General features: G+C 31.9%; 1 protein-coding gene across 1 annotated transcript in view; it reads left to right on the forward strand.

Annotated features, from left to right (window-relative positions):
• The first annotated feature begins 383 nt into the window (after positions 1–383).
• The window catches only part of sona (sol narae), a 166,646-nt gene continuing 144,148 nt past the window's right edge, over positions 384–22,881 (forward strand). The window contains exon 1 of the mRNA XM_068768851.1: positions 384–587. The gene's annotated coding sequence lies outside the window, so the exon portion shown is untranslated. The remainder of the gene's footprint in view (positions 588–22,881) is intronic.

Raw genomic sequence — 22,881 nt, forward strand, 5'->3', positions numbered from 1 at the left:
ACGCTTTAGCCACATCGAGAAAAATGACTCCCGTGTTGGATATCTTCAGTCGCTTGGCGATATTCTTCTTGAGACGTTTTCCACGGGAGGTTTCTAGAATCCTATGACTTGCACACTTTTCCACTGTTTGGCGAAGAATCCGTTGGTCGTGTTAAACACAAAAAATTGGAACTGGATTATGTCCATAAAGAGGAGAGATATTAGCGTATATACCTAAAAAAATATAAAGTACTAGCTAGCGGTAAGACTCAAAACAATCAAAGCGAATAGATAGATACGGTTTTCGAAAAATCACAAGCGACCGCCCCACTCTTGAAAAGCGAAGGTTTTATTGCGTGGGGGAGAGCGTCGTCAGCTCAGTCGCACGCTCGCCGTCGCAAGCGCAGCCCGTGTCGCGCGGCAACAGTTTTCCATTCACGGAAAAATTGTGTCGCGAGTGCCGCGGGAACCTATTCCAGAGCTTTGAGACTTTGTGCCTTTGTTAACAGCGTGATGGATAAAGTGCATGGCGTTGTATAAGTGCTTGCCCAGTGTATACCTGTACGTCAGTGCTCCCGGCCCACCCTTCCGCCGTTGAACCCCTACACGTAAGTTAGTTGTGTAACCGCCTTATGCAATTTGAGCGCCAAACATTTTGAAACTGAAAGTTGTCTTACGAAAGGACTGCGGTCGAAATCCGCGAGAGGTGATAATGAGGATACCAGTTAGAATATTTCCGATGCAAAAAACGTTGTCGCATATTGAACGTCGATTCGGGCACTCGATAAACCTGAATGACAACCTTTGAACTATAAGGTCGGTTGAAAGGCTGCGATTTTCTTTCGAAGGTTAATCCTGAGCAAATAACGTCGTTTCAATATTTAAGCAAGTCGGCTGTCAAGCGGATTTCGCTTTGTTTGACTTTTTCGTGTCCATACCTAATGAGCTTTGAAATGTTTTATAACCGGTCGCTGAAATAACCATTACAGAGCAATATTTGCTTTAAATAAACAAATTTTTAACATTTTTAATGTTCGAACAGCTTTAAACATATCGCATATAAACTAATTTAAAAAGGTTCTTTCGAACGACATGAAATAGCGTCCAGGGCTTTTCGAGTATTTTTCGTTCAAATAAAATCGACTAAGATATTGTTGTAATAAAAATAAATGTTCAATTTTGTTGTTTCACTTATCAGAGGGCCGTATCGAATTCGCTAAAAAGGAATGTTTTTGGAATTACACTTTCTGTCCCTACATTTTACTCTGTCGTCAATGTCTAATTTTGGGATCGCTGCAATAGTTTAACTAGATGGATTAGAAAAAAAAAGAACTGTAGGAATCGGGAAGAAGTTTCGTTTAAAAATTAGTTCTAAGACCCTTGGGCTATTTTTTAAAATAAAGAACATTATTTATGGAGTCTAGTTTTTGTATCTGAATCCGGTGATATTCCGATTATATATGTAATTTACGTATTTATGTTTATATAAACCGTTAAGGAAAATTGAAATTAGATAATAGTCTTCGCACATAATACTGGATAAATTTAGAACTGTATTTAGTTTTACTTTAGTGACTTAACGTCGTAAGTTATATAAGAAGTGTTACAACCAGTTTCTTGCGAAACTAATTGTATGGAATACTTGTAATTATTCGCAGACAATCTGCATTTGTTAGTTTTTTAAGCTGACATTCTTGTTGTCATCACACAATTTTTAATTCTTAATTGTATACATTTGTATGGGAATTGAAATTGAATAGTAGAAAATGCCATTGTTATGAATATCGAAATGGCATTGTACAATTATCTATTATTAGTTAAAAAATTTCCTCGTGTGGTCGATTGGGATGCAAACGTTTATCGCTAAATCGATGCTAATGAATATCAGATAATAATCTCTCACAGCATAAAATTAAAATATGTTCTTATACAATAATATTACAATATGAAACACTCTATTGTGACAAATAATGACAAATTGATATAATTTTAATAAGTGTTTGCATAATTTTGTTAAGCTACATATTCATAGTTGTTAAATAATGATTACTATTTATACAATTTTTAATTTTAGGGGGACTGGAAAGTAATGTCGTTTCTGTTAACATATTTTACAGAAAAACCTACATGGGCATTAAAAATTTGTATATCAGATGGCAAAAGGTTGTTGATAACGAATGTGAATTTATTGTTGATGAGAGATAAAAACTTGTTAAAAATGTAGTCGTGAGAATTTAACTTAAGAAGGCGACATAACTATCCGGTCCCCCTAACAGTAATTTTTAGTAAAATAATTTTAACCGTAACAAAGTTTAGGTAGAAAAATATAACAGTGAAATAAGGTTAAAATATGTTTTAATCGAAATGTAACCATGTACATGCGATGTAAAGATATTATATTTAAATTCTTAATTGGAACTCAATTACAAGGAATTATTAAAAGTTAATAAAAATTAATGTTTTGTAATAAATGCGACATTGTTCTGAAGGTTTTGTCTTGATAATACAAACACAAGCCCCGAACTGTTTATTTGTGAATTTTGGTTAGTTCTGCAAGAATTTAAAATTTTATACAATCTGAATACATTATCGAAGATGGTAAGGTTTTATAGAAATCCAGAAGTAGAATTTTTTTTAAAATATAGTTTCAGTAAAATCTATCGAAATCTTTGCAGGATTAGCCCTTTTAAAAGTAAGTAAAATCTAATAAAAGCCTTCAATAAGTGAAACACACAATCAAGTGGACACACATAATTTTGCTAATTGCACTTATACGTATCGTTTTTTTAGCCGTAGGAAAAGACATGCATTCAGTTTTCCGACGACCTTAACAAGGTCGGTCGTCTGTCCACGTTGTGGGCGGAAATCTTATGTTCATGTTGCGCATGCTGGACCGTGGTCTTTACTCCAGAGCCTTAAGATGCTAGCAGCCACCAGCTCAGCTCGTTATGTAGCCAATCCGCTGGGATATATCGAGTACCTTCGTTCTTCTATGTATCTCCTCAGGGGAATCCCAAATTGACTCATTACTAATGTTAAGATTTTCTTTTGTCTCAAATTCTGATTCGCTAACAGTTATCGTTTGAACAAAGGTGCGGCACTCTTGGGCAACTTCAAATCGTAATGCTAAACGCGTACTGAGTAACAGCTTAAGTCGAGGTCCTCTCATGAGGGCCCTTGTGCCTAGTCACTTCATGGAGCGTTTGATTAAGCAACTTAATGCCACGGCGACCTCTCAGCAATTTAAATAAAGCATTCGCTCCCCAGGGAGAGTTGTAAAGAGGTTTAGACTAAGCACCTCCGTGCTCAATGACCCGACGAATTAGTAATAGCCTGAAATCAAAGCGACAAACATTCACGGAAAAAAATTGCTTCGAAAATACGACTTCTTAATGACTATGATGACATGTCTCTTTTTGTACTATAAAATGGTGAAACAACAAAGCTGGTTGATGAAAAATTTTGTTGTAACTTCACATTCAGCTATGTAAATGTGGTCATAAAATGAAATAGTTAAGAATTGATGACAAATTTAATGTTGCCATTGGTGTTGTAAGTGAATATTTTAAATGTTGTTTTAAATCCCACTAACGTGTCACAGACTTCTCAAATATATTACGAGTTTTTGGTTTTTGTATGGTGTATTTTACAGAGTGTAAAATAAATAATATTAGTAATACTAAATAACATAAAAATCAATTGCAACTGATTCAATTGATATTTTTTGTGTTTGTGTTTTTACTACAAACAAATTAATAGTTATAGATAAAGTTTTATTAAAGAATTTTTATTGCTTTCCACACTGATTCCATTTTGAACATCTCATCTTAGTGAGAAAATTTTTTATCTATCATGCAGGCTTCATCTAGGTTGTTGGACGTTGTATATTTTAGGGACTATTTAAAATGGATTATGCTAGTTTGCGAGTTAAATCATGTAATGAATTGTTAATTAATCCTACACCACTTGACTAAAATAAAATAGGTAATCTATTTTCTATGTATTTGAATTGATGTAGTGTATGTTAAAAATGTTCTTAATAAAGTAATAAATCAATATATGTTATTATATAATTGTATATAAATTTTAATATTTCATACCAAATCGCACAGTTAGGTGACAAAATGTAATTAAATTATACATTGTAAAAATCATTTTTAATGTCGCAGTAAATAAATAGATGCCCTTATTATGCGACCGTATAACAATAAATCTTAAGTTTATAAAAATGATGAGATAAGTTTGCTTCTATTTCGTAATGTTCCACTTTTCTATTTAATTTTTTTGACCTTACGTACATCATTTGTTAAAGTTTTCTACAACAAACATTAAAAATTAACTATTCCATATTTATCATTACAATATAGAATAAATGCTTAAGCCGCTGTTAGTCGCTTGTTAAATTAAAGCTATTTTTAAAAATATCTACTGATGCAGAGTTAAGTAATGAACTGTATAGAATTAGAATAACATAGATAATTTGATTTGTTTGAATTGTACTTTGGTGGTGAATGTACATAAATTGAATCACGGACTCGCGAAGTTATCAACATAAAAATAACAGATTATAATATTGAAATAATTACTCAGTATTACGTTCAAAAACCACAACTTTCATTTTATTATACGTTTTACGGTGCGAAGTACAGATTATAAATATTTAGTATACAATTATGTTTACTACTTTGTTTCCCAATTTTGTTATTTTCGGTTTCAATCAGCGTTAATTATTGTTGTATGAAGAAAGAGATTCTCTTACAAAATCAATATTAAACTTTATAGTTTGTTGCGCTGTAGATAATTTATGTCAATGTTTTAAATAAAGTTTTATGTGGGTCGTAAATTAATTATGTCTTTTTCATATAACAATATTATCATAAAATTATTATATGTCTGTGCCAAATATAAAATTGAACATAAATTTTGTCTTCGTATAAAATTATTTATAATGCCAGGTATAATTATTCATAAGTATGTAATTACAAAAAATAAAACATACATCTGGCAAGTCATTGATGTCTATTAAAAATTGGTAATGGGTCAATTTATTTATATATTCCTTTCGTTGGTCTCTTCCTGTATTACCAGTTAGCTATGACTCTGGTTTACACTTTCAGGTTTCCCACGTTATTTAATTGATTAAACTATCGAAATTACATTTGTGATAATTACGTATGTTATCTTATTCAGCGTATTAATTATCTGTCGTGAACGATTATCGAGGTCTCGTTTTCGCAAATAAGCACGTACAGATAAAAATAAAGAGTTAATGTTTTTCTCTTTTTTAGATTTATGTAATCTATAAAAGAAATATGACGATGTTCATAAATTGCGATATCAGTTTTGAATACTTCACGACCGCTTTGTTGTCAAACCTTGACGCAACTCGCAACTTTTGCGGTGTGTTGATATGGTGTTGCTAGGTGCGAAAAAAACGGGAAATTTTTTATAACATTTGTTCCAAGTTTCGATTGGATTTGAATGAATTAAAACTGTTTGATTAAAACAAATCTTGTTCTTTATGTGATCAGCTAAATATGGAGACTTTGACACTTAATATTATTATTCAGCAAAACCCGAATAGTGACCACTGATTGGTTACTGTTCGGGTGTTGGTATAAATTATTTTTTCTTATCTCACAACAAATATTTGGTCCTAGATTTAGAGTGATGTAATTTCTCTGATTGTATGGATTTACAGTACGGGTGCCAGATCTATAGAGTTATAGAGAGAAAGGGATCAAGTTAACCGAGTTCTGTGAGCCATGGTTATAAGTTAAAGCGCCTCGAAAATGTGATGTTGGAGAAAATTTTTAAGGTCCGTGGACTCAATTGCAATGCACTGATGTTTCTATTTTCCAGGAGCTCAAGGTGAAACAACTGCTCTCGATAATTACTCCTTAGAAGATTTTAAATTATATTAAATGATTTGCGAAAGAAAGAAAAGGCTATAGAGAAATTTGTAAAACGTGAAGTGAACGGCTAAAGATCGCTTAGATTTCGATAGATGTATTCATCTAACGAAAAGCTAATGGATGGAACCTTCACGGAATCGTCCCTGAATGAAGCGTGTAATGATCCCGAGAAAAAGTGGAAGGTGGTTAGGTTGGTAGACTGCGAGAAGGGTAGTTCATCGTCCGCCCATGATCACCAATGCTCGGTTGAGAGGATTCGACTAAAAAAGAGAAGTTATAACTTATTTAGAGTGTGCACGAGTATGATTTTTTGCGTATTTTATAATTTATCTAATGTATCATTGACTTTGATGTAGATTATATATCCAGCTGAATAACGATACAAGAGCGTCCATGTCAGTGAGGATATGATGCTAAAGTAAGTATACAATGATACATGCACACAGTAAATTAAATCTGACCAGAGTCTCGTCGGTTTGCACGAGCCATACGTGATTATGGTGCGAAGATGATAATTAAAACTAAATATTGGCACTAGAACGGGTTTAGTCGCTGCTTCGCTAGAGACGCCAGTTTGCTAACTATATTCATGTTGTTTGACTTAGTGATACAGTGATGGTCTGAAGGCATGCTCATGAATTTTAAATTATTCACGATTTTATTGAAAGCTATAAATTCTGACGGCTCATATTTCAAATATATTATATATTTTTCATAATAATTGCTCAGAATGGATACATGTGATAATTTAGAAAAGAACATCTTGAATGGAAAATGTATAAAATTAATAATACTATATAATAATACACGAGAAAGTTGTTCCAAGGAAAAGGCAGACCAAATTATCGCAGTTTTAAACAATTATTTTTGAGATGCCTGCAGAAAAACAAAATACATTGAAACAAGCATGTTTTCATGCAGTAATTGAACAGAGTTAATTAAGATCATTGCATCTACAGAATAGACAAAAAATTGGTTGAATATATCTCCTTTTATGGCAGGAGTTTATTAGCTGCATGGTCTTGGTTTTCCATTCAAGGTGATCCGCCGCATGAATTCCCTGGCTTAACCATAAGACGTTGAGGCACTAGGTCTTCATGGAATTGTTCCAGTAATTTTGAAAAAGTTAAAGTAGACCGTGTAGTTTAAGTCCGAATAACTCTATCGTTGCTTTCATAAACGAAGAGATTGCTATGCGGTATATACGAACGAGACAAAAAGTTGTCTATTAGTTATGATAATTGCTTATGATTTGATAGATTTTTTTACTTTAAATTTAAGGCTGATTAACAACAAACAAAAATTTATACAAAAAACATTACAATAATTCTTAAAACTAGGTTATACATTAATGACAGATGCGCACAAGTTTTTATTTACGTTAGGTACAACAAAACTGTTATACTGATTAAATATAGAAGCAAAACACAAAAATAGAATATAAAAACAATAACAAAGACAAACTTGTAATTAATAAACAAAAGGAGCTATGAAATGGCCAAGATTTTTTTTTGTATGACATGGTTCGGTCATGATAAGTGTTCAGGTCAAGCAATCTGTGCCAATTCTTATAGATGAGATAAGGGAGAGTTGTGACATTTGTACGTTAATTAGGCTATTTAAAAATGATTTACATTTCAGTCGCACAGAGCTCAATGAGATACAGAAGTTCATGACATTCTGTGGAGCCGTTGAGTACCTCATGCGAAAATAATAAATAAAACATTCTTTGAGAAATATGATCTGGGTCTAGAATTATAAAATAAATCTCGCTACCATGAATATGTCTATTAAATATTTTTTAATATTTTATTAAATAATTTTGCTAGCTACGCCACATTACTACTTTGCGGTTAAAATATACTCGGCGTTGACACCTAGTCGGCCTCTTACAAAACAGACCAATAACCATTAAAATTTTTGAGGAAAAAATCATATTTACATCTATTTATGTCGCAGCGTTTATATAATATAACGAATAAAAATTTGTTTTTTTAAATCTCTCTAACTAAGCTTAAATTAACTAGATAGGCACAAAAGATATAAATTAGACGGATTAACTTTATGCCCGTGTACAAATAAATGATATAATATACGATATGGTAATAAAATTAAAAAACCGAAGTTATTTAAAATAAATCTTAACATATCTAGTTTGAAATTTTTAGTTTAATAACGAATGGAAAATTTTTGAAATGTATACATGCGTAGTAAGAAACTTTTTAGATAAGGTATAGATTAGAGGAAGTGTGATTTGAAAGAACTTGTTCTGTCTATTTAAAAAGTTAATTAAATAATATTGCGGTCGTTTTATTTACATAATCCGTCGCCGTCGAATCAAGTTCGAGCAGCGAAACCTAATCGACGAATTTTAATTAATATATTTTTATGAATATTATGTAATTGACGTAATAAGTGGTTTTACACTAGTAATCTTTTCAAACAATAATATTTAACTTATGTGATTTCATATTACTTAATTTTATGTTCTTAAGACATGATAAATTTAGGTAATTATGTATAATGTTTTAGATATTATACATCATGTAATTTATTGTTATTATCAAAGATTATATTTTAATAACATTAACGAATGATAGTTAAGTTTTGATTTATCTTCGTTGTGCGTTATTTTTCTGACGAAATAATGAGGTCTATCGCTGAGAGTTTGGGCGCGGTTTCGATCAAAATTGATCAGCAAACGATTTAGAATATTTTATATTAGATATAAGTACCACAGGACTAATAAACGTAACAGTGTTTTAGTTAAAAATGCAGATTTTAAAATTGTAAGAATAATATGTAAAGTTGACAAGAGCAAAAACAATGCTACACAATATTTTGTATTTCAAAAGGCTTATAAAAATTGATTGAAATGAAGTGACTTGTGGCACATATTCAGCTATATAAAGTATGACGTAATCTTTAATGTCGATTATTGCGATATTAAACTGTTAGATATACAAGGAAGTGATGTACAGTGAATGTTAGGTTTTAAACTAGGATTTAATGGACTTTGTGTGGAAATGTGAACGAGACCATTAGAGTATGTTTTAGGTTCATATCAAGATGTGTAAATCATTGTGATATATTCTATAATAAATACTTTTTAATTGCCTTTTCTTTCTCGCAGCGTTTTGTTTTACGAAATACATCCGATTGCTTAATCAATTATATTGATCGAGGGCTCAATGCAAAGCTGAGAAAATGAATGTTGTTATTAATAACAACATTAATAATCGTGATTATATTAACCAATAACCAATTAATGATTGTTTGGTGTTATAGGCTTATTAATAATATTATCAAGAAATATAAAATATATTTATTATTAGGCTTAAAAATAATTTAGAGGTACTTCATGTAAGTTTTAATACTTTATTTTATAATACAATAAGACCATCAATTTGAGGGTCGGTATTTTGAACATATCCGCGAGTTGGAATGCTGAACGGTTTTCGAGCAACCGCTTAAGCCGTAGTCCTCTAACGGGATCTTTAAGTAACTTGGCTTCTAGTACGCTTGTTCAAATAAGTCATAAAATGTTCTGAGCTGAAGGTTTTTAAAATATATTTCACACCAGCGGTTGGAAGTCCGTTGCTGGAAGTCTTTCCAGAATTGATTTCCTGTAGGAGCAGAATGGGATTGCATCCAGAGTCTTCCGACGATCTTAATAACCACATAGTGGATAGACGTCCTCGCTGCTTGCCGATTAGATATCACCCCTCCAGAACCTAAAGGCCTCAGCGGCCGTCTGAATGTATATGTGACACTATATATAACAGAATTTTCGAATTACTAAAGACGAAATATTGGGCATTTAAATAACATTTGTCAAAATGTAGGCCAACAGAGAAAATAACATCAGATTTTTGGCTTTGAATTCAAACTTATAAATCACCTAATGTCTATTAAACCTTGGGAAATTCATTTTTTATTTTGCTTTTTATTGCTCGCCTTACTATGCATATTAGGTTGTTTAATGTGTTACTAGATCACTTAAGGTGAAGATTTGATCTAAATGTGTTCAGTGATTTATGTTCACGTGCGAAGGATTTTTATATTGATGAACATTTTAAGAGTCTAAACAACGAGCCTGATATTTAAAACGTCCATGGTCAAAGACAATCTAATAACGAATGACCCTATTGCTAATTTCCTTTTAATTTAAAAATATAAAATATTTATGTTAAAAAACTAAAAATTTTATAATCTACGACCATGTGAACCATATGGTTGTGTGTGTAGAAAAAAATATATATTACCTTTTTGTAGATGTATTTTCTGATTGAATTCACCTTCGAAGTATCCTGTTTGTTAAAAAACGTCGGTGTATGTAGGTTACATTATGACATGTTACATATTTCCTTTAAACCAAGGTATCTTGAGTTGCAGGTTCAATTTTTGACATAAGCATACTAAACTTTCTTATTGTGAAGAAATTACTACTACAATCTGACCCTTTAATATCCATCCAACCTTTTTTTCTTATTTACATATTTGTACTTTATACTTGTAATTATAATTTGCGATTTATAAAAGAAACTTACGAATGTTGCGTAGTAATAAATATAAATGCTGTTTAATAAGAATATAAATAATAATCGTTAATAAAAAACGTTTACGTTGTTGATATGCTTTGTAAGTATAAAGATAAGTGAAGACTTGTAATCAGCACTGGGTTTTACTCCACTAGTGCAATTTATAACTACAGAACAACAGATGTATTTCATTTATATGAATAATAAATAAAAATATAAAACTTACAAAAAGAGGTTGTTGTCTTTTTTCTAGGGTGCCTACAATAGAATCGAAATAATAAACGTGCGTAGGTTTCATCTAAAAACATTTTGTATCGCTGGTTAAAATGACCACAATACTTTGTTTAAAATAATTCTCGCGCGTTCAAATTAAAATTCGGACGAGCATTTGAATTCCGGTGCCTCCAGTTATTCTACCGACATCTTATTTTTTATATTATATTTATTTATGACCCCGACGTGATATGAACATGCAACCTTTTGTTACATATTGAGTGATACAAGCTGAGGTTTCCCAGGGGCCCTATGCCTGGTAAAATAAGTAAAATGTCTGTGTAAGGATCATTAGAAAATGGGCATTAAATAAAACAAAACAGAACTTTAACCATTTGGCTTTTTTATAACAAAAACCTAAAAAAAATATTATTGAAAGTTTAAAAAATGACAAAGTTATGTATATCTTTATTGTATATATTATATGTATATTAATTAGTTCATAAATACGCATACTAATGCTTTTGACGCTCTAACAAGGACAATGCAATAAAAATGTATGAAATATAAATGTAAATATTTCCGATAATATGCGGCGAGTAGCGGTGTCTAAAAAGGCACTACTAATATGGTATGAATATAGATGCAGAGGTGTGTAACATTTTGAAATTAATATTAATAATTGTTTTAAGTGACATATGAATGTCAATTCAAAAGACTAAATAGTAATATACACGAGTTATGTCAATTTATTAAATAATATATGAACTTCCGTCGTATTAGTAGCTATATCATCATCATAATTCTAGACGATAGATGCCCTATTGTTATTGATCACTGCAAGCACACTGCTTTTACCAAAGATAATCACGATGAGTGGCCTTGCGCTGCCCGCATATAAAGACTTCCGACAACGTTGACTACCACACTACGTCCATCGGTTCGTGGTTGCTACCCGAAAACATTTCGGCACCAACGTCCGTTGGTTGCATCAGCGACATGACCCGCCTATGGCCACTTCGGAATAGCATTTATTTAAACTACATTTTATATACATAACTACGTCAATAGCTATAAATATTCTAAAAATTTAGAACTGTTTTGAATTATGTATGGACATATGAAGTCCAAATTTGGGTAGTCACCGGTAAAAATAATCCGTTTACTCCTGAATTACCTGACAACACTGTTGTGGTTAAAATATTGAATATAAACAACGTGCTTTGATTAAACGTCACACGTCCATATTACACATCTTATTATAGTTTTATGCCTGTGTGCAGATATTCGTAATAAAAAAAAATTTTGCATAACATTTTTGTACATGCGTGCTATTAGAATCGCATTTACATGAAGTGATGGTTGGCGACCTCTGACCCGTATGAAGGACGAGTTGCACTATCATTGCATTCTACAGCGGCCACATACACTGGACATTCCAAGAAACATTCATTTTACATTTTAACTTTCGTAACAAGCCGTTCACTGACGTTCTGTGAATGTATATATCAAATGATTAAAATTGATAATCTATCTTGATAGATGGTTTGTATTTTATTATTGTAAATGTTTTAAAATTGCCCTTGATGCTATGACGAAAAAAGTTATCGATTAATATTTAATTCTATTTTTATAGCCATATTTACAACTATAATACAAACATGTATGAAAATTATTACACTAAATCTAAGATTTATCCAACTTTTTATTTTAAGTTAGGTACAACAAAGGCAATTTTTTTTTGTATTATGATCTAAAAGTTGGCGTACACAAAAGAAAACTTAAAAAAATGACAAAATCATGAGTACAGTAAATAATTGTCAGTGACTTTAATAGCATCGCTGGGCTACCATATGTACAGTGGCAGAGGACCGAGACTTGTGATCGTAGGTCACGGGCTAGATTCCCAGGATACGATTTTATATAATTCACACTTTAGACATTTATTATAGAGGATTGCCACTCGTCACAGTTAAGTTTCCTGAGGATGAGCATCAGCGTCTTCTGCGTGTCCACACCGCGATCGCCAACCCGCCTGCCCAGCGGAGCGATTATGTTATAACCCCCCACAAATATTTTTGGGGGAAGCTTAAGCCTTGCACTGTGCATCTATCGGCTGAAACGACCGTAGTAAAATCTTAATTTATATATTTACTCAATTGATTACGTATTAATTAAATTATTTATGACAAGATTGATTTACAACGATTTATTGTCGAATCGCAAATCAATATATATTCATAGTAGAGAATTGCTCTATTAAGAGTTAATCAAATATATTATAATTTTTTTTTAAATTTCAATAAATGTATTTATTTATATAATGTCGTTGTTGTCTCTTTAACTAGCGAAATAATAAAACGATACATTCAAATTTCAAGATAAAAATTGCTTTACCACATAACACAGTAGTTTTTTATGCGTACTTAAATATTATTATTTTTTTATAAATAAACATAATAGAATATAAATATAAATAATAACTTCGATCCAATCATTGCGACATGAACCTAAAATATTCAACCCATTAACTACAGAAATTATTAGTATATTGTTTGATTCGATGAAAGAGAAGTACGTAATCTAAAAATGAATGTAAAAGGAATCTATCACGATCTGCCATTAGCCTATCCAAAAGAACGGTGACTGGCGATATGCACCGTACGGCTTACATAAACTGACCACAGATCCATGCAACTGCAGATCTTACATAACCATCGACCTTTAGGTTGGTTTTGCAACCTGCAGCTTCTTCAAAGCAATAATAGATGTGGCAATTGCTTTCGCTTCGCTGCCTCTCCGCGCGAGTTCTCGCCTTAGTGGGTGCTGACCTCTATGTATATGAACGACCCGTGGTCATAGTTTAAGTGACGACACCGATGGTATTAAATGGTGCGACATTTCCACAAATTTTGTGAAAACGTTTTGTGGAATTTATATGTTGTAATAACCATAAATACAAAGGATCTGTTTATAAATAACCTATATTACAAGGATTTTACAGGGTGATTAAATATAATAAAAAAAAACCTTTGAAGATTTTACACCTATGTATTTCCAACTATCCTGCTTAACGTTATCATTCTTAAATATTTAATATTTTTTTCTGGTGGAATGGGGCAGATCAGTTATTTTAGGCAAATGGTATAATAATTAGATCATTTATTATTTCAGAAAACATTGGTTTTTGGATAGAGTGTATCAAATTGTAAATACAGCCAATTAATGTTTGGTACACTTAATCTTATTTAAGTACTTATTTTTATACTTATTAAGTTTTAAAATTTTTAGGGGTGAATGTCGTCAAAACCGGGACCAACTCGTCCCCCGCTCGGTGGAACAATAGTCCGATGGTAAAGGTTGCGGAAAGTTGATGGATGAGGGCAGTCATCTGGACGTTCTTTTAGAGAAGGCCTGTGCAGTGATTGGCGTCTATCGGCTCACGCGATGATTATGATTAATGTTCTGTTCTAAAAACTGTTTGTGCCTCTATCATTAATTCAAAAAAAGACCGCCTTGTACAGATTTTTTTTTGTAGTATAAAAATAAGGAGTTGGTGTAAACAATGCATCTCGCATACTTCTTTTAATGCAATATACCTGATCAAATATTCATTAATCGTTTAAGTTTTTTATTACGTGTATGGTTAAAAAGAAGAGCGAATGATTTTAGTAGGAATATATACAATTTTTTATTCATATTTTTCTTCTGTTTACCTTTCAATATGAATATACATTTTATGCGTATGGTCGTGTTAGTATTTGCGTGCTAGAATGCGTGCTTGTGTCAATTATAAGGAATTATAATAATTCGTACAGGAACATTGAAATTAGTGAGCGCACATGATTGAATACTTTTGCAATTATGGAACTCTACTGTTTGTTGTATAATTAGCCTTTGTTTAATTTACAATGTTCATTACGGCCTTTTGTTTTTTTATTAACGATTTATAAATATTTTTCTATTGTACATTAAGAATAGGTCCTTAAAAATTGATTGAAGGAATTTTTCAATGTTCGATTCTCTATAATTTCATTATTAAAAAGTTTATGAAACAAAGTATGATTTATATATTAATAAGATGATAGGTAACAATGTCTTAAAGTCCTACTGCATAATATATTATCTTGGAGAATTTTCAAAAAGCACCATGTCAGTAGCTCTGATGATGATAAATACTCTATTTTAAATAAAAGGGAAACTTCAAAGAATTTTCTCATTTTTGACTAAAAGTGTGATCCAAATGCTTTCGCGATTTGATGGTCAACTCTTCCTATGGTTTTTTTAAAGGTCACTGTTGACTTTGACACCGTTATTGATTCCGCCGGCTTGAGGCGGCAAAGCGTAGAGAGCGATTAGCCATCTTTATAAATTAACTTGAGAGTCTTTCTTTACCGACTTTGCTATTTTTACACCAAACAAGATATGTAAAACACCCGTATACCTTCAAAATGTAAAAACCTTATCGTAAATATATTTCTTAATAGCATCTTTATATGTAGTAATAAGTTATTTTAGATTTAAAATTTTAATCTATCTATATACGAAAGCTTCATCGGAATCTGTTAAAGTCTGAGATATATCCATCCATAAAAATAACAAATACATGACCTTACAACAATTCCCACGCATGTACTAGATGTCCCTCGCCAGCTGCGCGAACCTATTGAATTGCTCCTCGATTCCTTTTGGATAGAACTTCGTAAAATCCATCTCTGCCTAAACACGTCTACTCGATGAAAGTAGTATTTATATTATACCAAATATTTATTATTTCAATTATTTAATCTAGACTTATAGTTCCTGAGATATTGTGATCATTTGGTAAAAGATGATATATCATTTATAGATTTATTTAGATCTAATAAATCGATAAATATGTTGCAAAAGGCAAAACTCGGGAATAGTTAGTTATATAGATAAGTCATCATTTAAATTTCAGCCATATAACGTCTACTGCTGGACATAGGCCTTATAAGTTCACGGACCCTTCCGCAGTTTCGCTCCGTGAATTCAGCTCCGATGAAGCTGTAAAAGCCCTAGGACTAACATCAAAAACATCAATAGAGATTACATATCCCATATGTGATATATATGACGTTAAATATTATAACGGACATGCAACATGTGTTTACGGTAGCATTGTGTTCTTAACAGCACTAACCTATAGTATTACTACAATTTTTTTTGAGTAAATACTTAACAAATCTGGTAATAATTTTGTAAACATAATAGAGTTTATGCTGACACTCACAATATGAAATCACCGTTAGAGTTTGTCAATAAAGGTTGCAGTCAAACATTACCTAGATTCATAATAATGTTAACCAAACTCTGGATCAATAACTATTCAAAGTGAAGGTACGTTGACCTATGTTAAAATGGTGTTTGCACGCTATATACCTTTTCAAGAGCCACTTGCTATTCACATTAAGATGCTTTTGTTATTTATTGCATACGTGTGACTTTTGTGAAAAGCTGAAGCTGTCAATTATCCATAGTTAATAGTCGATCTTTTATAATTTAACAGCGAAGCGAACTGTGTGAGCGCTTGTCCTCCAACGGTAAACGACTTCTTTTTTTAAAAAAAAAACCTTGCTAATTCAAATGAGGTTTTAACTGTCCAGAGATGGCTAAATAGTTAAAAAACTCAGTAGACCTAAATACAAATTTTCATCACCTTCTTTCAATATTATAACGAATCTGGTTTTGTATATGGTTTTACAATGTTCACCTTGATTGAAACGTCCAGTATTTTTTATTTTTTAATCATAAACGTAACTTGTTATTAAGGAAACTTAATCTTCAGTATCTCAGAAGCTATTTATTTTTGTGTAGAGTGTAACTAAATTAACAAATGAACCATATTCGCAAATTCTACCCTAAAAAGATTTTATACCTATTTTATTTAACACCAATCATCTGTATAATCGTAGTGTATCTATATTTCAATAGTAATAAATCAATAACTATATAACAATCATCAGAATTGTTTACAAATACAATAATCATGCCTGGTCATCAACTGCAAAAAAGATGATTATAACACAATGAAACGTAACGTAATTGAATTAAACCTGATACGCGATTCAATAATCGAAGATCTTAGATGAAAAAAAAAAACAATAGGCTAGAAATAACTGACGTGACCTACTTTATATATAAATGTTTTTTTAGCGTCATCTGAGTGCATTGACGCCATGTATCAAAACTTCTTAGAGTTCTTTGTTCGAGGTGTTTTCCTTTGCTTAACGGACTCGCATGTACCGATATCTCTTATTTAAATTGTGTATTGATATTAACAGTTGATTTGTGTGGTTGCTTGATTATGGGTTTTGGTATTCTATTTTGAGAGAATAAACATATTCATATACATGCTTACCTCATGCTTTTATAACTTTTTTCATTTGATCACCAGTTACAGAGCGTTGAACGAAACATTTAAGTCTCATATTTGTTAATTACTCTAAAATTCATAGGCATTAACAAATCTAACAAATCAGTTGTAGAACGTCATCTGATGTATATAGGTCTCTCTAACAAAGTAAGGTATCTCAAACCTGGTAAAGCTGTGATGCCAGTGGGTAAGTATTCTTCAATATCTAATATATTCAGGCGTTACTTTTCGGAAGTTTATCCTAAGTAAGAAAAGGACTAATATATAGCTACTTCCGCTACATAGCGCTACATAGCGGAAGTAGCTATATATTAGTCCTATTCTTAGTCTATGTTCATCTATGACGAAGAAAATTATTAAAATAATGAATAGTAAACTTCAATTTGCTTTAATTTTACATCGAAATTATAACAATCATTATTAAAATTAAATCTACTTTATATTGTGCTTCTGTCGTTAAACGATCTGCCATAGTTTATATAAATAATGTTATTTACATAATAGGAAATTATAAGATAAATGTTTAGACAAATGTCTCGGATAAACACAGACGTTTCAGAGTCGATTTATTCACATAACAAATTACTTGAGCTTGAGATTACAGACATAAGTATTTTGTTTGTGTTCCATGAAAGAAAGAAAGTAAACAGGAGGTAACAAAAAAAGCAAGTAAGAAAAACAATTTATTCATCACAGGATCGACATAATCATATATATGTATATAAGTTACATGAGATTGAATTGTAGGTAAAATTATTATCAGAAAAGTCATCAGCGATTTATGAAGGTTCATTTATTTTTACCATAAAAGCGGTAAACAAGTTTTTATTGGGTGTAGTTCTTTTTGTTCTGTTCCTAACCTTTATTAATTAAAACAATAACACTAACATTTATTTTAAATAAATAAAACAAGAAAAATAATCATTTGATACTTACATTGGGCTTAAATTTTGGACATACTTCTAAGCTATGCCGAAAGAATGGTCGGAATGAAGATATTCTAGAAATAAAGATAAGCTTGTTTTACATTCCTCTAGGCTGTAAAATTAGTAAATTCTTTGGGGGCAACTATGTACATTATCATGTGATAAATTTAAACAGTGGTAACCCAGTGGTAGAGAACTGAGACTTGCGATCGCAGCTCTCGGGTTCAATTTCTGTGATACATTTTTAAATAATTCACACTTTGTGCATTAATCTTACAGACAAGTTTCCAGGGGACTGGCAGCAGCATCCTCTGTGTACCTTAATACCACACTGCGATCGCCAGCTTGCCTGACAAACGAGGAGATTATGGTATATCCCTTCAAAAAAAATTTGGAGGAAGCCTTTGTCTTGTGGGCGTCTATGGACTAAATAAAAAGCAATAGCGACGACGAAATTTAAAAAGTTTAAAATATCTTTACAGTCATTTCAAATTGACATTCGCAGAGTTCACAAGTTTTAGTCGTTGATTTGTTTTTTTTACATGCACTGGTGGGTGAGATTTTGCACAAAATTTTAAACGAAGCATAATTCTTATTTTTACTGGTTACTTATTACTATTGACAAATATTGCCCGGTAAAAATAGCGTGGGAGCTAATGACATTAATTACTGATTATAAAAAAAGTATGGTTGTTCTACTTATAATTCGATGGCAGCCGAACCTATGTTCTTGGCCATTTGAACCAGAATACTAGACGCGTAAGTAGTGATAGTCTAAGGGGAGATTCTATACTAGGAGCCGGAACGTCTTTTTGTTGTTGGCTTCTCATCCCGATGGACCCTTTAAAGCATCGGCTATAGACGAGGCTCCAGGAGAAATAGTTAGCCACTGTAAAAACACGTTAGGCTAAGAATACTCAGTGTTCTATCAGCCTTACCAGCTCTATTCTGCTTATGAAGGAATAGTCTTGCCCATATGTGAGATGGTATATACTATATAAGTAAAAAATTAAATAATATGCCTGAATAACTAAGTTGATACATAACTATTTCCGCGTTTGGTTATCGGTTCTTAAAATGCAGACTAAGTTATGCATAAGAAATAATTACTTAATTTATCCATATAAGTAAAATTAGTCATATGTTTAATATATGCTATGTTGCGAAACGGTAATTTGATTAATTGATAAAAGTAAGAAAACATAGAAGAGAAAACATGGGTGTACACTTAGGTTAAAAAGTTAGTTGTAATGTTAGCTTTGAAAGTTCTTCTATGATATCGAACACCCTGCAGCAGCTGAAGCTAAGGTTCCTTTCCGGGGGCATTTCCATCCAGACTACCTTTGGTACGACCTCGTAATCATTCTATGATGATGGCCTCACAGTCCGTTGTAATAAATCGTGTAATGGCTCAAGCCAAGATTCATGAAGCCAAGACCAAGGTCCTGCCGCTTAGTTACAGTAAAGAGGCTTTGCCAGAGATAATGTATCTTTCATGATCTTCATTTCCGCTGCAGGGCGTCCACAGCTGGACATTGGCCTATACAACCGAGTACGGCATCTCAAACCTGATGCAGCTGTTATGCCTGTGGATAAATATTTTTCTACAACTTTAAACCCAAAGAGCAAAATTAAAAAAAAATTGATCCTTTGAATAAATTTTCTGCGATAAAGCTCTCGGTTTTTATTTATATTATGTCTCTTTCGCTAGAAACTATCTATGTAGGTATCACAGAGGCATAAATGACATCAAACAGAACAAGTGTTACATGGTAACCTTGGTAGAATTTCTAGGCTACCATCATAAGTTTTAAAATCCTATAATAATATTCTATAAAAAGTAGACATATCAAATTAAGAAGCTTGGAATAATTAATTCTATACATAATATTTGATTTTCAAATAGCAAGTAGTAAACATAATTTTCAAATAGTAAGTAGTAACACACATTAAATACTATTTTAATTTTTAACTTGTGTATTATTAATTTCTAGAAAATCGTAAACCTTAGTTATTTTTAGTGGACAATTTCTTAATTTTTGTTCACAAAAATAATTTGCTTAGATGTGTTAGAAAAATTTTATTCACAAAATTATGTATAAACGATTTGTTATTAATGGGACCTATCATTTACCAAAAGGTGAACGACCTGATTACGTCTGTAACTGGTATAAAATAAATTTTATAAAAAAAATTAAAATGACTATAACACTAAATAAAACTGTTAAATATTGTAATATAAACCACGATATCGATATAAAATGTTTTATGAAATATGAAACCGTTTAATATGTCTAAAAGAAATGACATTTATGTATATTTCTCTATGCGTGTAAGCATTGAATGTGTCTATGCCCTTGACGTCTCTGCCACACATCCTTATTCTATATGTTATAACAAATAATGTGAGTCAACACAACTATATGGTATTTCCGATTTTTTCTGCGATCCGCCATCTTGTTCTAACCTGCTCCGTCTCAATGACACCGGTTAAACTACCTCGGAGTTAACTACGTATTTTTACCTTATTACGTATTCGCAATACATAATAGAGGTTCGTTAAACACATTCACCGCTTTTACTATTACTTTAATTATTTTTGCATAGAAATGTCAAAGTGTTTTATAAGTCTGAATTTTAAATATGTTTCTTTTATTTGGGGGAGGCCAATACCTTGCAGTTTGCGTCTATCGATTGATATTATGATGATGTTGCATCTTTCTTCTGTAAAATGCTCTCTATAGTATCTAAGCAATATCATCGTACAAACAGAAATATGCATAAAATATTCTGATCTGGTTATAAGGGTTCCGTATCCCGAAAATTTACTACTCAAATATGATATGATGTGTCTTATTATCCGACATGTACCAACAATTTGTATTGTTGAATATGTAAGAAAAAAATTTTGGCGCATTGCGAATTGAAAATTTGTGTACTAAATGGCAAAAGGTTGTTGATAATAAAGGTGAATGTATTGTTGATTAGAAATAAAAACTTGTTAAAAATGTAGTCGTGTGAATTTAACTTAAGAAAGCGGTATTTTTTTCCAGTTCCCTGATATATAAATATTATAATTAATTCTTGGTTTGTACTACCCGAGAGGAATTTGTCGATGCGGGTTCGACAGGGAGGAGGGGGCGTAAGCGCCTAACGTAAAACCTATTATAAGGTAGCGTAAAACTCGAGAGATCTCTGAGAGCCTTGCCTCGGGTCGCTACATACTACAATACACTGTAATGGGGGGTTGCCTAGCTCTTAGATCGTTTAAGCAGACGCTCCATTGATTAACCAGGAGTATAGATACCTTTCGGCTTAAGCTATCACTCGTAGATAATACTCATTTTGCATTTCGAATCAAAAGCGCACGAGAATGTCGAACGTTGTCTTAGTTGGATCAACTGTTATGTATAATTTCATATGAAGAATATATTAAATTGTAGATAAATATCGCAAATTTACATACAAAATAATGATTCTAATTATAAAAGAATTTCTAGACATCGACACATATTCATCAAATGGTTTTTTCTTGCCCCACATATGGTTAAAACTTTGAGAACAATGCCTCGTGTGACTGCCAGCGTTGCGTAAAGCCTTCCCACGGCTCATTGCAGTTGTATAACGAAAACTGCATGCAATTTTGTATTCTCACTCGTTTCCTTGTCATTTTAGTTGTTTTATTGTGTTTACTTATGTTTTCAAACTTTCATAAATATAATTATAGAGCAATTTAAACATAATTTAATCTCGGAGCAAATTGTATGTATAAATGTGTCTAGTAAAATATATATTACGATAACAGACAACTCGTAATAGCAACGATATTGCTGTTATAAATATAATACTTAGTTTTAACTCTGTAAATAAAGTAATTTTAAATATTTAATGGAACTAGACGTTACCTTGCGGAAGTCCATCTTAAGTAAGAAAAGGACCAATATTGCTTTGCACGTTTGCATAATTGTTGGACGACTACCACTGCATTTGCGGAAGTGGCTAAATATTGGTCCTTAATTATTTTTTTCATTGCCCTTATTATGGCAATGAATCTGAATGTGTAGAATTTGGTTTGTGAACTCATTTACGTGCGATATTATAATACGTAGAGGACGCTGCTGCCCATCCTCTGGAAACTTGTTTGTTAGCGGTAGCAGTACTATATTATTAATGTACAAAGTGTTATTTATTTAACATTATATCCCGGGAATCGAATCCGCGACTTGCGATCGTAAGCTGAATCCTTCACCGCTGGGCCACTACCTATAATTTAAAAATAAATGACGATCCACAATTTCGTGTAAATGCCAATTTAAATAAAGGAATATTTAATTTGAATTTATGATTTAACGGTTTAATAATGCGAATTGAATACACTGACAGTATGATAAAATAAACAAATGATGACAGCTAAAAAAATTGCCGTAAAAAATTGTCGTTTTTTAGTAGTACACGCCGTGACGTGCTATCGGTGAGGTAATAACACGGACATCCTTTTACTCTTGTGTAACCAATGAAAGTACGAAGAATCGATGACCAAACTAAGCCGGTACGGCTGTGAAAGGTTTTATTGTGGTGTAGTTTCTTCTGTTAAAATAGATGTACTACTATTTGTTATCTGCGTTTTTTTTCGTACTTTTTCTATCATCAACTTATTTTTATAACTACATTTTCAATTTTACTTATTAAGGCATTCATTTGCGGATCAGTCATAACCGGTACAATATTCAACAGACTTTTTTCGCATGTTTGTCACCTGTCTAATTAGGCATTATCTATAACAATGCCTCGTAAAAAAATTACATCGCGGTGGTGCCTTAAAGAGGGACAGCTCTTTTAAAGGCAATTTAGACACTTTCACTTCAAGGATTTCCGCTTTAAATTTATTATCAATGTTAAGCGATATATAC

Source organism: Battus philenor, unplaced genomic scaffold, assembly GCF_028537555.1.
Source record: "Battus philenor isolate CCGP_79_NKW_IND1 unplaced genomic scaffold, ilBatPhil1.0.hap1 SCAF_27, whole genome shotgun sequence".
NCBI lineage: Eukaryota > Metazoa > Arthropoda > Insecta > Lepidoptera > Papilionidae > Battus > Battus philenor.